This window comes from Solanum verrucosum, unplaced genomic scaffold (genome assembly GCF_900185275.1).
Source record: "Solanum verrucosum unplaced genomic scaffold, falcon-dt-bn FXZP01000252.1, whole genome shotgun sequence".
NCBI lineage: Eukaryota > Viridiplantae > Streptophyta > Magnoliopsida > Solanales > Solanaceae > Solanum > Solanum verrucosum.
The window spans coordinates 7,752,561-7,769,888 of record NW_026019988.1 but is presented as its reverse complement, the minus strand read 5'-3'; the positions used below and the strand labels follow the sequence as shown (position 1 = coordinate 7,769,888).

At 36.0% G+C, this 17,328-nt stretch overlaps 1 protein-coding gene across 1 annotated transcript in view; it reads right to left on the bottom strand.

Moving 5' to 3' along the window:
• The window catches only part of LOC125819047 (IAA-alanine resistance protein 1), a 63,904-nt gene that overhangs the window by 35,965 nt on the left and 10,611 nt on the right, over window positions 1-17,328 (bottom strand). The gene's annotated exons all lie outside the window — the stretch shown is intronic.

Here is a 17,328-nt window from a genome sequence, read left to right as displayed (position 1 = left end):
AGCAGGAGTGTACGTTGCAAAGGCTTCTTTCGCAGAGCAAATATGTCGAGTGACACCTGAGTCGAGAAACCACTCCTTGGGATTTCCAACTAAGTTGCACTCCGAGATCATTGCACATAAGTCATCTACATCTTTCATCTCTTCCACGATGTTTGCTTGACTTTTGCCTTTGTCTTTGTCCTTTCTTGGAGCACGACAGTCAGAAGACTTGTGACCAGCCTTACTACAGTTGTAACAATTGCCCTTGAATTTCTTCTTGCCATGTTCTGACTTTTGTCCATTGGACTTCTTTCTCTTCTTGCCTTTAGTAGGAGCTTCTTCAACAATATTAACTCCAATTATTGTCAAACTCTTACGAGACTTCTTTTCGGCGGTCTTGTTATCTTCCTCAATCTTGAGCCGAATCACAAGATCTTCAAGTTTCATTTCCTTACATTTGTGCTTTAGATAATTCTTGAAATTGTTCCACGAAGGAGGTAACTTCTCGATCATTGCAGCCACTTGAAAAACTTCATTTACTACCATATCCTCATCAATCAGATCATGGAAAATAAGTTGAAGTTCCTGCACTTGTGATCCAACAGTTTTACTAGCTGACATTTTATAGTCTAAAAACTTTGCGACCACAAACTTTTTCAAGCCCTATCCTAAAAAATTATAAAAGACACCACCCTGCAAAATGATGTTAACTTTCGAGTTAAAATATTGTTCCACAAGTGATGTAAGGATTTCCAAAAGGGGTTTATAAAGATCTTGAGCTCTCTACACATTGCCTTAGAGTTTTAGGTTGGATGCTCATATCCTTTTACATTTGCTGTCATGTCATCCTTAGTAAGCACCATGAAGCTCACACTGGAGAACATCTGGCAAATTAAAAGGCAGAACATGATATTTTAAATCATAAATAAGCGTTTTCTTCCTTTGGAATATTTGAATGCTACAAATTCTGATATTTCCTATTTTGTGATAATGGAGCAAAACCTCCGCAGTATGTTTCATGCAAAACTAAACATACAAATTTCACAAAATGAATGATGAAATTTAAAAGCAGAATCATGTCCAAGAAACTTTACCCAAAATGGACAATCCAACAGAAAGATCCTTCAATGAATGGGCGTGTGAATGACCAGAGTGATCATGAAGCAATCACAATCCTAGCGTCTGACTAGGATGAAGTACTCTAGATGATACACTCAAATCAGCCAAGTATTAAGACTACAAGAAGATCCTCAAAAGAAGGAAGAGTATTAAGATCACACAAATATCTACAAGAGAAGGAAGATTACAAGAAGATCTCCAAAGAAGGAAAATCAGCAAAGTATCAAGATCACACAGATATCTTCAAGAGAAGGAAGAGAATCAAGATTATAAGAAGATCTCTAAAGAAGGAAAATCAGCAAAGTATCAGGATCACATAAATATCTTCAAGAGAAGAAAGAGAATCAAGATCACCAGAAAATCTCTAAAGAAGGAAGGAATCGGCTAGCTCATATGGACATGAATCAACCAGGCGAAATCAATGACACAACTAGGATCCTTGATTTGAAATACCCTTGGGTTATTCCTTAACAAGAGCAGTCCTCAAACACTATATAATCCTCTCATAGCCTTAGTTGTGAAGTACGCACTTCACTTGAACTTATATTGTAATCTTCTTTTATCTTTCATAAAACTTTGTACACACTTGAGTGAACAATTGAAAAGAAAAGAGAAAGAAAGATCTGAGTGTAGGTTATACATGTAGAGGTTGTGTCAAAGAAGAAGATCTGATTTGCATATCAGACAGGGCTCTCAATTGTAACATTCTGCAACACCCAAGTTATCAACAAGCTCTAAAGGAAACCCTTGAAACCCAAGGGGATTGGACTAGGCACCACATCGATGTTCTGAACCAGTATAAAAACTATTTGTGTTATTTACTTACTGCAATATTTGTTACTGTTTATCTATTTTATTAACGTGCATGTGGGTCGACTAACTATTACAGGAAGTCGACTGAAGGAAATTTTAATTCACCTCCCTCTCTTGACTTTCAATTGATATCAGAGCAGGTCTCACTAGTAAAGTGTTTAACCACATGTGAGCAAAGATCCAATGGCACACTATCAGATTCCTGGTGCTCTACTTCAAGATGGACATTCCTTAACTCGACTACCATATTTCAACGACCAACATTACTCTCACTAGAAGGACAGATTCAAAATCTTTGTCTCTTCAAATGATCATCAAGCATGGATTGTGATCAAGAATGGTCCAAAGTCTATTCCTGGATTGACCGAAAAAGATGGCACTGAGAAGCCATTTGATCCCGAATCTTTCGATATCACAAAAGAGCAATAAGAGGTAATTCAAACTAATGCTAGAGCTATAAGTTTCTTATACTGTGCAGTGAGTGGAGCTGAATATGACAAGATATCAACACGTGAAACCGCAAAAGAAATGTGAGACAAACTAGAAGTGACTTATGAAGGAACCACCAACGTAAATGAAACTCGGATCAGCTCATTGGTGAATGAATATGAATTGTTCAAAATGGCCGAGGATGAAAACGTAGAAGCCATGTTCTCGAGATTCAGTAAAATTGTCTACGAACTCAAATCACTTGGAATAGTGTATTCAAATGGACTTCAAGTTAGAAAACTTGTTAGAAGTCTACCCAAAGCTTGGGAAACTAAAGCTGTTAATCTTGAAGATGGAGATTTGCAAAAAATGATGTACGAGGAAACTTGATGGCCTATGAACAAAATCATATTAACAGGTACAACAAGGATGATAAAAATAAGACTGTGGCATTTACAGCTGAAACATCTGAAATTGGAGAAGAAGGTGATGAATATCAAGACGAAGGAATGACTCTCATAAATCGAAGAGTGAGACAAATGCTTAGACAAAGGCAGAGACCCCAACATGATTTTAAGAATAATGAAAGGAATGATGATCGCTGCTACTACTGTGGAAAATCAGGACATAGCAAACAAAACTGTCTAGAACGGAGAAGGAGAAACAATAGGAGAAATGAAGATCCAAAAAGTCTCGAAGCTTGGGATCAAGGAGAAACATCCGAAGATATCATGATAAAACTGCCAACATATGTTTCATGGCACTAGGTGAAACAAGTGAGGTAAGATCTTTTAACTGCTCTAACTGTAATGACTTACAAGACTTTTTAGACATGGTTACTGATGAATTACAAAAAGTAATTGATGCATACAATAAGATTGCTCAAGAAAAGAAAGAGTGATAGATTCTTCTCGAAGAAAGTCAGATTGAAGTCGACTTACTAGCAGAAGAACTGGAAAAAGTAAAAGTGCAGATGAACAATATAAAAAGATCTCCTAGTCATAGCTCTATCAGATCTAACATAACTACTTTCAACAGAAGAAGATCTTCTAATCAAAGTTCTTATAGATCTTTATCAAATTCCTCTTATCATTCTGCGGAAACTGCTGTTAATTTCTCTTGTTATACTTGTGGTGACATTGGTCACAAATCTTTTAACTGTAGGAAATTTTCTTCTGGAAAATGGATTTGGAAACCAAAAGTTGTTAATCCTAACCCTCAAGGACCCAAAAATACTTGGGTACCAAAAAGAAATTAATCTACTTGTTTTGCAGGAGCAGACCAGAAAAACCTACAAGAAAGGAATGTGGGTAATTGACAGTGGATGCTCCAGACACATGTGTGAAAAGAGAGAAAATTTCAAACTATTAAAAAAAACAGTGCTTGAGGATTTGTAAGATTTGGAAATAACGCAAAATGAGAAGGAATTGGAGTTGGAACTATCACCCTAAGCTCATCATGTGATCTAGTAGAAGTATATCTTGTTGAAGGACTCAAGCACAATCTCCTCAGCATTAGTCAACTATGTGACACTTGGTTTCAAGTTTCCTTCAATACAACAAGTTGCACAGTCAAACATCCAGAAAGAAATTTTTTCATCAGAGGAGATCAAATTGATAATATATTTGTCTTAACTGTTGTTGATCTATCTAATCTTACTTGTCTTGCTGCAACTTCTAATGATCCTTGGTTGTGATTAAAAGCTTGGACACACAAGCTTGCATGTTGTTGAAAAGTTATCTATATTAGAACGAATTATCAAACTATCAAAATTGAACTTTAAAAAGGATTATATCTATGATGCGTGTCAACTTGTGATCATGATGGCGAATTTGAAAATAAGGCATTTGAAGATTTTTGTGCTCAAAACGGCTTCACTCAAAATTTCTCTTCACCCAGATCACCTCAACGAAATAGAGAGGTGGAAAGAAAAAAATCGTTCCTTACAAGATACAACAAGAACAATGTTGTTGGATCAAAATCTCCCTAATCATTTTTTTTGCAGCAGCAATCGAATCTGTTGCCGAAGAGTCAGCTCCTGCAGAGGTGGATTCGACTACCCCGGTTGACAAAACCACTATCCTTAGGGAATGGAGATACAATGCAAGCTACCTTGAAAATTTTATCTTGGGAAAACCAGATGATAAAATTCAGACTAGATCTTCACTACGAAAGCAAGAACTAGAAGCTCTTGTATCCCAAATAGAATTCAAACGAATAAATGGATGAGTCATGGATACAAGCTATGAAAGAAGAATTTGATCAATTCGAGAAAAATCAGCTTACAAATAAAGCATTTAGAAAATGGAATTTTCATCAATCAAGGAAATGCGGTTGATGAAAAAATATATCGAGGAATGACTGGATCTTTACAATATCTCACTTCAAGTCGATCGAACATCATGTTCAGCGTTTGCAAAGGTTTCAATCTGCCCCAAAAGAATCGCATCTCACTGCAGTAAAACGAATCAATATGATATCTTATTGGAACATCCAAAATGGGACCATGGTATCCTTTCTTTGAAAATTTTGATTTATCTGAATTTTTAGATGCTGACTTTGCAGGTGATAAAAATACAGCAAAAGCACTAGTGGAACATGTCAATTCTTGGGAAAATCTCTTATTTCCTAGCATATTGTTCTTGTCTATTTTGTTTTCCTTTTTGATTATGTCAAAGGGGGAGAATTCAGATAACTATACTGGAAGCATACAAAAAGCTCAAAGCATACAGAAAGGGGGAACATACAAAAAAAGGGAGTCAGAAAATTGATAAAAAAAGGAAGTTAAACTAAATCGTATAGTTAAATTTGTCATTATCAAAAATGGGGAGATTGTTAACTTATAATGTTTTGTATAATGACAAACTACCTTGTGTTGCAGGAAAATCAAGACAAGTGTATCTGTGTTAGATACACAAAATCCTACAGATTGATGCTTCAAGAATCAAATCAGCAGCAATCAATTAAGAAGATTGATTCACTCAAATCAATCTAACCAAAGATTGATTCATTCAAATCAATCTGAACTCAAGGAATCAAATCAAATCTTGCAAGATAACTATTCCTTCCAAAGAAGATCTACCATTGCTGGAACTCAATCAAAAAAGATTTATATTAAATCAAACATGGGAATCAAAAAGGAAGAACGCCAACGAAGGAAAAGAAACAAGTTGCCCTCACTGAAGCAACGCCTCCATCATTCAAGGGATACAGAATTAAAGCAATCACAATCCTAGCGTCTAAGGAGGATGCAGTACTCTGGAAGATAGACATTCAAATCAGCCAAGTATCAAGACTACAAGAAGATCCTCAAAAGAAGGAAGAGTATTAAGATCACACAAATATCTTCAAGAGAAGGAAGATTACAAGAAGATCTCCAAAGAAGGAAAATCAGCAAAGTATCAAGATCACACAGATATCTTCAAGAGAAGGAAGAGAATCAAGATTATAAGAAGATCTCTAAAGAAGGAAAATCAACAAAGTAGCAAGATCACATAAATATCTTTAAGAGAAGAAAGAGAATCAAGATCACCAGAAGATCTCCAAAGAAGGAAGGAATCGACTAGCTCATATGGACATGAATCAACCAGCCAAAATCAAGGACTCGACTAGGATCCTTGATTTGAAATACCCTTGGGTTATTCCTTAACAAGAGCACTTATCAAACACTATATAATCCTCTCCTAGCCTTAGTTGTGAAGTACGCACTTCACTTGAACTTATATTGTAATCTTCTTTTATCTTTCATAAAACTTTGTACATACTTGAGTGAACAATTGAAAAGAAAAGAGAAAGAAAGATTTGAGTGTAGGTTATACAGGTAGAGGTTGTGTTAAAGAACAAGATCTGATTTGCATATCAGACAGGGCTCTCAATTGAAACATTTTGCAACACCCAAGTTCTCAACATGCTCTAAAAGAAACCCTTGAAACCCAAAGGGACTAGACTAGGCACCATATCGGTGTTCCGAACCAGTATAAAAACTATTTGTGTTATTTACTTACTGCAATATTTGTTACTGTTTATTTATTCTACTAACGTGCAGGTGAGTCGACTAACTATTACAGGAAATCGACTGAAGGAAATTTTAATTCACCCCCCTTGACTTTCACAAACAACCTCCAAGATAAGTTTTTTATGTTTCTTTTGGAACAATAACTTCATTTTCTGATAGACAAATCAAGGAGCTCGCGATGGGATTAGAGCAGAGTAAACAAAGGTTCATATGGGTGCTGAGAGATGCCGATAGAGGAGATATCTTTAATGGGGAAGCTAGAAAAGTTGAGTTGCCTGAAGGATTTGAGGAAAGAGTAAAAGAGGTCGGGTTAGTGGTAAGAGAATGGGCATCACAACTAGAAATCTTGGCTAATTTGTCTACAGGCGGGTTCATGAGTCATTGTGATTGGAACTCTTGCTTAGAGAGTATTACTATGGGAGTGTCTATAGTTGCTTGGCCTATGCACACTGATCAACCAATAAATGGTTTCTTAGTGATGAAATTATTGAAAAAATGCATACTTGTTAAAGATTGGGGGAAACGTGAGGAGGTAGTAAGTGCATCCACTATTGAAAATGTCATGAGGAAGTTGATAGCGTTATAAGAAGGAGACATAATTAGAAAAAGACCGGAAGAATTGGGAGAAGCTATAAGACAGTCCACAGAGAAAGGGGTGCTTCTCAAATAGAGTTGGATTCTTTCATTGTGCATATCACAAGATAGAGTTGGTTTCTTTCTAGCTCTTTCTTCTTTGAATTTCACTTTTCAAGCAGTTTGGTTACTTTACTTTTTCGTAAGATTGTTGCCAATCTGTGTTTAAAATAGAATTACTGATTCCAATAAACTTTACAGAAACACGAAGTAACCAAATTTTTAATGAACCAGTAAGAACATAAGAACATAAATTAATTCAGAACAACTAAAATCTGTAAATTATACCAGAATTTGGAAAAAGACAAAACGGAAAAGATCAACCCCACTAAATGCACAGTGTCCCCTTAAGGAAATTATTCCCCTCTAGTATCCGAGGTTTGATTTGGAATATGTACTCCTAGGATAGAATGATCTCAATCACCAGTGTATTGATACCCAAAACTCTGGTATCAGCGAACCACTTAACAACAGTAAAGTACACGAAGAAACTTTGTGCAGAAGAAGAAGAAGAAATCAGAAAAATTCGTAATGAAAAAATCTGAAGAATCAATGTATTTATAGGCAAGAGGAACTGGTTCCGAAAGGTTGCAACCCTTTCAGAATCCACACGACCATTCATGAAAGTTTGCAACCTTTCAAACGGTCATGGCTGTTTCTGAAAGTTGCAACCTTTCAGAACAGTCATTTCCAACGGCGGGAAATTCAAATAAAATGGGAAAGAATTTAAATAAAATGGGTCGCACACGGATTTGAGTCGAGTCGGTCAATTAACTGAATAATTGAAATGTTTCGGTTAATTAACTAATTAATTGAAACGTTTTGGCCATTTAATTTAATTTAATTAAATAAATAAGTAGTTAACTAAATAATTACAAAAAATGATCTCTCGATCAGTCATTTTCCAAAGCCAAAAAATAATATCTCGATCAGTCATTTTCCAAAGCCAAAGCCGAAGCCGAGCAACGGCGACGGTGCGAGGGGGGTCCCTCTTTCCAACCCTTTTAACAATTAATAGGAGTGTTTTTATATTTAAACTCTTCTACTTTTCTTTCCACCACTGAAGAGGGAGAAATGCCTTTTCACTAAAGCGTAAGAAGACATTTCAAGTTTCCAACTCTTCAAGTTCCCAACTTTCCAAGTTCCTCTCTTTTCATCTTTTCTCCATTTCCCATTAACTCTTGCTACATACCCAACAATCCCCCACATGAATGGGGAATGGTTATAACATAAAGAATGCACGGACGAGTGTGTACTTTACAACCAAGGATCAATTGCATCTGGATATATAAGTAGGTTTCCCCTTGGACTTTATGTAGTAAACATATGTCGGATATACTCGGTCAATCGATAGATGCGATATCTTTGAATTTTCGAGCTTTGGTGTATACCTAGACAACTATATATCACACAATTAACCCTTTACCGTTTATGGTTCTTACGGTTGTGTTCGTTTCAACCATGAACACCTCTTAATTTCATGAGCATGTAGAGAATAGGCTTTTGACATAAAATTCTCTTTGAAGCGGCTTACACTTCACACTCACATAGGTGATGTCACTCCCCGAACTACCCCCGAGACGCGGACACGGGACCTAGGACCACAAGTGATCCCAAGCTAACCCTGTTGGCATGATCATGAGCATACTAAAGATAATAAACTGATGCGGAAGCTAATTCATAAATAAATCTGAAAAGATGGGGAATACCCATATACTATAACTGAATATATCAAATCTGAGAGTTTAATACAAAAGAAATATCAAACTCAAAATACTAAGCTGAATCTAACTATGTCTGAAATAAGCCTCTAAACTGACTAGAAATGTTGGGACATGTCCCAACTAGATCTAGCAAAACTGAAACTAAAGACTAAAAATACTGAAAAGAAACTCATGACTATTGTCCTCGGAGAATGAGGACTCACCACTGATTCTGCTGAACTGGAGATCGGGAACCGATCTAAGCGTGATCTGGATGCTGAGAACCTGAACCTACATCACGAGAAGATGTAGCGCACGTATGCGTCAGTACTTGAAAGGTACTGAGCATGCAGGATAGAGTAAAGCTGAAATAACATATAACTGAACAAAGCAATAAAACAATGAAATCATCTGAACATAATATAGATACTGAAATACTGAATACTAAGCTAACTGATGCAATGACCAAAGTTATGACATGCTGAGACTGAATACTGACTGTACTGAAATATGGTCAATGCAATAGAGTCTGACTGAACTGTGGAAGCTACTAATAACCGACATAAAACCACATGAGCTAAATGTGGAGTCCGATGTATACGCCCTATCGAGAGGACCCAATATACCCTGCTAGAGGTATAAAGGCATGCTGGCGTGATCACTAAACTGATGTTGCCCACAGAGGGGACTTACACCTACGTGGCTCGTAGTTCTGGGACTATACGGGTACGCTGAAACCCTAGTCCAACTCGGTATTATGCTACTCCCAATGAATTTAGTAGTTAACTGGTTATGACTGAATTTCTGTAAATACTGGATAGCTCGAACTGAACATGCAAACTGAGAATGCAACAATTAATCTGATAATGATGCATTCATAAACTGAGGCATGTAAAACTGAATACTGAAATATCTGACCTAGCATGTGTAATTCAAGAACTAAAGAAATACATAGCTAGGGTTCTGAAATTCATGCGATAAACTGAGCAATAACATGATAATCTGATTTGGAACATTTAAATAACTAATTCATGATGATCTGTTCAAATTTTAGAAACCCTAGGTCTGCTCATAATCATGGAATCAAGAATCTGACTGAATTCTAGGGACCTAATGGGCGAAAGGAACCCACTAGTGAAATCCCACATACCTGGTGACGAATTCCACGGAGAAATCTTTCGATTTCGGGGCTGGAACTGAAGAAACCTCGTTGCGTTCTTGAACTAGGGTTCTTGACCTTTTTCTCCTCTCTTGATTCTAATTTTCTAAGATTTTGATTAATGAAATGACTTAGGTAAGTTCTAGTTATGTTTCTAGGCTTAAACTAATTAAAACCTCATGATTTAGGGTTTAAACGACGTATCTTAGGGGTTAAATGAAATAGGAAAAGACCAAAAGACCCCTGAATTAACTGCCGTCGGAGTGATCGACGGAATGGACTGACGGTTCGTCAATCAATCGACGGTCCGTCGATTGGGTCCGTAGGTCGAGTCTGCCCGACAGAGCTTCACTAAAACGGGCATAACTTTTTACTCGGAGGTCGGAATTGAGAAAACTCAGTGGTGTTGGAAAGATAATTCAATTATCTATCTAACCATTGGTGATGGGACACATAATTCGTTTTGTGCTAAAAGTTATGACCATATGAAGTTGACCCATCAATATTTTTCATCTAACTAGCTGCTAACCTCATCTACGGTCAGACCTACGGACCGTGGATCAAATGACGGTCCGTGCTGGTCGACCGTAGTTTGTGTTAGAGGCTGGTAAGGAAAGTCTCGATCCACGGACATAGACCACGGATCGTGGTCTGATCTACGGACCGTGGGTCTGTCCGTGCGTCGCGACTTAGCCAATTTTCTGAGCTGGGTCTGGGAGGGGTTGCAGTGGTGAACCACAGACCACCAGCACGGGTCGTGGTCTGACCTACGGTCCGTGGATGGTGACCGTAAGTTGCACCTGTAACTTCTCAAAATCTGCATTTTTTTGTCTGTTTCGAATACGGGGTGTTACAGGTGATTTCTAACCGTGTCATCTCGTAGATACACTATTTGGTCAAATCTGCCAAACTTAGCAAATCATTAAAAAAATTAAGCTTTATTAACTCATTAACAAGCCTTAAAGTCTTAACCTTGTTCCTGAACATTGTCTTCATCATGAGAATGGATTAAGTTGATTGACAATGTCGAACCGTCAGTCACAACTTTATTTTTCTCCTTGAATCTAGCTCTTGGGATCTCCAGTCTGCTAGATAGAGTTACCGCCATGCTGACTTGTCCTAAGTTGTAAACCCATTCCTTAGATGATCTTTCAACTGCCTCTCTCACTAGGCCTTTCGTTAGTGGATCTGACACATTATCGCTTGACTTCACATACTCAATTGTGATAATTCCACTAGAGAGGAGTTGTCTTACGGTATTATGTCTCCGTCGTATATGACGAGACTTTCCATTATACATAACGCTCCCTGCCCTACCTATTGCTGCTTGACTATCACAATGTATGCAAATAAGTTCCATAGGTTTGGGCCAGAATGGAATATCCTCTAAGAAATTTTGGAGTCATTCAACTTCTTCACCGGTCTTATCTAAGGCAATGAATTCAGATTCCATTGTGGAGCGAGCGATACATGTCTGTTTGGACGATTTCCAAGAGACTGCTCATCCACCAAGTGTAAACGCATAACTACTTGTGGATTTTACTTCATTCGACCTAGTGATCCAATTTGCATCACTATATCCTTCAATCACTGCAAGATATTTATTATAATGCAAAGCATAGTGTTGTGTATGTTTCAGATACCCCAACACACGTTTCATTGCCATCCAGTGAGTTTGATTTGTATTACTGGTGAACCGACTCAGTTTACTATCTAGTCGCGTACAATTCATAATATACATCAAACTTCCTAACACTCTGGCATATTTCAATTGAGAGTCACTTTCACCTACATTCTTTTGAAATGTAAAGCTTAAATCAATTGGAGTTTTGACAACATTGAAATTCAAGTACTTGAACTTATCCAATACTCTTTCAATATAATGAGATTGAGATAATGCTAGTCCCTGAGGAGTTTTGAGAATCCTGATCCCTAAGATCAAATCAGCAACTCCTAAGTCCTTCATATCGAATTTGTTGGACAGCATGCGCTTAGTAGCATTTATATCGTCAATATTTTTACTCATTATTAACATGTCATCAACATACAGACAAACAATGACTTCAAGATTCAGAACATTTTTAATGTAAACACACTTGTCACCGTGGTTAATTTTGAATCCATTTGCCAACATTGTTTGGTCAAATTTAGCAAGCCATTGTTTGGGTGCTTGCTTGAGCCCATACAACGACTTCACAAGTCTGCACACTTTCTTTTCTTTACCAGGAAATACAAACCCTTCAGGTTGTTCCATATAAATTTCTTCCTCCAACTCTCCATTTAAGAAAGCTGTCTTTACATCTATTTGGTGGTTTTTAAGATCATGCACTGCCGCTAGTGCTATTAACATCATAATTGATGTTATCCCTGTTACTTGAGAGAATGTATCAAAGTAGTCCAGACCTTCCTTTTGTCTGTATCATTTGACTACAAGTCTAGCCTTATATTTGTCAATAGTCCCATCGGCTTTCATTTTCCTTTTGAAGATTCACTTTGATCCTAAAGGTTTATTTCCTGGAGAAAGATCAGCCAATTCCCAAGTATGATTACTTAAAATTGATTCGATCTCACTATTGACTGCTTCTTTCCAATAGATGGACTCAGATGAAGACATAACTACTTTAAATGTTGGAGGCTCATTTTCAAGCAAGAATGCCACAAAATTTGGTCCGAAAGAAGTGGATTTCCGTTGGCGATTACTATGCCTAGGATCCTTATTAGGTAGTGTATTTTCCGTTGACTCTTCCCGTGGTCATTTAGGTCTTTCACTTGTCGACTCACATTCAGTTTTATACGGATAAATGTGTTCAAAGAACTCAGCATTATCTGACTCAATTATCGTATTCACATAAATTTCAGGATTATCAGATTTGTGAACCAAAAATCGACAGGCCTTACTGTTCACAACATATCCAATAAATACACAATCCACTGTTTTTGGGTCCAATTTTCACCCTCTTGGGTAAATGAACCTCTACCTTGGCTAAACACCCCCACACTTTGAAATATTTCAAGTTGGGTTTCCTTCCTTTCCATAACTCATATGGAATCGATTGTGTTTTACTTCGGGGTACCCTGTTAAGTATTTTTTTAGCCGTAAGGATGACTTCCCCCCACAGGTTTCGCAGTGAACCAGAACTGATTATCAAGGCATTCATCATTTCCTTTAATGTTCTATTCTTCCATTCCACCAAACCATTTGATTGTGGTGTATAAGGTGCAGTAGTTTGATGAATAATACCATATTCCAAACATATCTCTACAAAATGAGATTCGTATTCTCCACCCCTATCACTCCGAATCATTTTTATCTTTAGATTCAATTGATTTTCCACTTCATTTTTGTATTGCTTAAATGCATCAATTGCTTCATCCTTACTATTAAGCAAATATACATAACAAAATCGAGTGTAATCGTCAATAAAAGTTATAAAATACTTTTTCCCACCACGTGATGGTGTCGACTTCATATCGCATATATCTGTGTGAATTAAGTCTAAAGGTTTTGAATTTCTTTCAACAGACTTATAAGAATGTTTAACAAACTTACTTTCTACACAAATTTTGCATTTTGATTTATCGCATTTGAAATCAGGCAACACTTGTAAAGTAATCAATTTCCGTAAGGCTTTGTAATTTACATGTCCCAAATGGACATGCCATAAATCATTTGACTCCAATAAGTAAACATAAGCAAAATTCTTATTAATACTGTCAATAACCATTACATTCAGTTTGAAGAGGCCCTCAGTGAGGTATCCCTTTCCTAAGAACATCTCATTCTTACTTATTACAACTTTGTTACTAACTAGGACACACTTAAACCCGTTCTTAACGAGCAGTGTAGCAAAAACTAAATTCTTCCTAATAGTAGGACCGTACAGAACGTTGTTCAGAGTCAACACCTTGTCGGATGTCATCTTCAACATAACTTTCCCAGTTCCTGCAATCCTTGTTGTTGCTGTGTTCCCTATGAATAAATCTTCGTTGAACTCAGCATGAGTGTACGTTGCAAAGGCTTTTTTTGTAGAGCAAATATGTCGAGTGGCACCTGAGTTGAGAAACCACTCCTTAGGATTTCCAACTAAGTTGCACTCCGAGATCATTGCACATATGTCATCTACATCTTCCATCTCTTCCACAATGTTTGCTTGACTTTTGCCTTTGTGTTTGTCTTTGTCTTTGTCCTTGTCCTTTCTTGGAGCACGATAGTCAGAAGACTTGTGACCAGCCTTACCACAGTTGTAACAATTGCCCTTGAATTTCTTTTTGGCCTGTTCTGACTTCTGTCCGTTGGACTTCTTTCTCTTCTTGCATTTAGTAGGAGCTTCTTCAACAATATTAACTCCAATTATTGTCAAACTCTTACGAGACTTCTTTTCGGCGGTTTTGTTATTTTCCTCAATCTTGAGTCGAATCACAAGATCTTCAAGCTTCATTTCCTTACGTTTGTGCTTTAGATAATTCTTGAAATCGTTCCACAAATGAGGCAACTTCTCGATCATTGAAACCACTTGAAAAGCTTCATTTACTACCATATTCTCAATAATTAGATCATGGAAAATAAGTTGAAGTTCATGCACTTATGATCCAACAGTTTTACTATCTGACATTTTATAGTCTAAAAACTTTGTGACCACAAACTTTTTCAAACATGCATCTTTTGTCTTATATTTCTTCTCAAGTGCATCCCACAATTCTTTCGAAGTTGTCATTGCACTTTAGACATTATATAAGTCATCCTCTAAAGCACTCAAAATGTAGCCCTTACATAGGAAGTCTGCATGTTTCCATGCTTCAATAATCATGAATTTTTCTCTATCTAGCATTTCAACAGCAGGCACTGGAGTTACTTCATTGGTAAATTTTTGCAGACCAAGAATGGTAAGCCAGAATAATACCCGTTGCTGCCATCTTTTGAAATTCACACCAGAGAATTTTCTCGATTTCTCTGCTGGTGGTACAACAGTTCGGGTTGGTGCAGCAACAACCACCGTCACATTATCATTTGTCATTTCAGAATCAGAATCTGTAAAAAACAGAAATTGATACAAATGACTCAGTAAGCAATAACTTAAATTGCAAACTTAATAGAAGTATAAAACCACGAAGGTTTTTGTCCCAACAAAGGTTTTTGTCTCCGAAGCCGAAGCCGAGGCCGAGCGATGACGACGACGGCGCGAGGGGGGTCTCTCTTTCCAACCCTTTTAACAATTAATATGAGTTTTTTTATATTTAAACCCTTCTATTTTTCTTTCCACCGACGGTGAGGGAGAAATGTCTTTTCACTAAAGCATAAGCGGACTTTTCAAGTTCCCAGCTCTTCAAGTTCCCAACTTTCCAAGTTCCTCTCTTTTCATCTTCCCTCCATTTCCCATTAACTCTTGCTACGTACCCAACACTTTTAACTTGTTATTTATCAGCTTCTTGGCTCAGACTTGCATCTAGACCTCTTAAATTATTTGCAATCCGCTACGCATAAGGAAACACTTGCATCTAGAACTCTTCACAATTTTATGGTATAATTAGAAAAGACAACACCAAAATATTTGGATGCAATAAGAAAAGTTAGAGATGAGCTTCAACTAGATTTAAATTTTAACAAAAAACAAAACAAAATAGAATCATATTTCACTGAATTTTCTTAGATATATTTATACTTTTAAAGAATTATTAATTTATAATATTAATGGGACTATATATTTATATAGGGATCTTCTGAAAAAATTATTATCTTATTATGTTATCGAAATGAGTGATTTTTTTCATTGGCCCAAGTCGAGATCATAGGAAATTATTATCTTAGACAAATTATTAATTAACCGAGTATTAATTTAGTGAGATTTTACTATAATTGAAATTTTTACGCTTAATTTTCAACATGAGATTAGGCTTGGTGATAGTCCAAAGCACCATGCATGTATGTCGTAGTATTAGTCTTGCTCTTCGATATTTGTTACCATATGTCGTTGTTACAATTTTTTCTAAAATTATTCCTGTGTGTTGATTTTCGTATTAATTGTGTGGTTTTCTTTTTTAGCAATATTTTCTTATTCATAATTATTTTGATTTAATATAGAGATTGCGCGTTTCTATATCAATTTTAATACTATATATAATATAAAAACAAAATAAAACAAAACTAGAATGAGTCAGTTTTACTGGTCCATATGACAATGTCCCCACAAACAGCTTTATACAAATCCAAATAATAATAAAGTAGAATTCACGTGCCACCAGATTATAAATGATGCTGATTGAAATAAATATTAAACGTGTAACAATTTATCAGCAGTGCATATACAGGAGGGGGTCATCGAATTCACGTGAACCCATGGTCCCCTTTCGAAATCGTATCTAGTATTGTTATAATTTTATAAAATATTTAAATATAAATGTGTGAACTCAGACTCGAAGTATCATATAATGTAGTACGATGATGATTGGGTGCACCTCTCTAAGTGAGGTTAGAAATTTCAATCTTTTATCTATCTTGTTTTAGTTTTCTTTCTAAGATTTTGTAACTAGTTTGGATAAATAAAAGTTAATTTTGGACTTATGATTTTAAAATTTTATTGGTTTTCAGTAAAAAGAATCTAACCGATCAAATTTATGTCTTAGATCCACCTTTTTGTAATAGTGCATCCATTATCTATAAATCCTGAATACGCCTCTGTTTATCAGCCATTTTATCAATGAGGTGTGTGAAAATTGATTGAAATAAATATTAAACGTGTAGCAATTTCCTATTTTTAATTTGCTTGAAATAGATTTAATATTATGATCCTATTATTAGTAGGATAATATGTATTCTGCAATGAATTTAGTCCTAATCGAAAAATGTTATGTTTAATCGTAATATAAAATTACATTTATATCTTGTAGTAATTTTTCATATGGAGGAAAATTTTGAACTTAAAAAGGACAAATAAGTCAATCAACTTTTTAAATGAGATATTTTCCTAAAACAAGTTTTTAGTCTTTTCATGTGAACATTCATGCAGAACTCCAAAACATGTGCACCACATATATTTTTTTGCGACATCTCCAAATCTTTGTAGTTATATGTATGTTGTATAACCTTAAATCCAATAATTCAAAAATAATACTCCTTCCGTCTTAATTTATGTGACACTTTTCGAATTTTGAGATTCAAACAAGTCTATCTTTGACGGTAAATTTTTCATTTATTTTTTAATTATTTTAATTTATCAATTATTGTGACTTATAGTATTTTTACGTAATTTACAAATATATAACTTTCATTTCAAAAATTTCGAAAAATGCAAATTTTCTCTCGAAAAATAAAAAACGCCACATAAATTGGGACAACCTCTTACATACATACACACAGTTTCGGACCCAGAATTATTATTAAGGGTGTCGACGATTGTAGTAAGAAAATGAATATAATTATGAAGCTGGTAGGACTTGAACACACAACCTCAAAGAATTTTACGACGCCTTTAACCACTAGT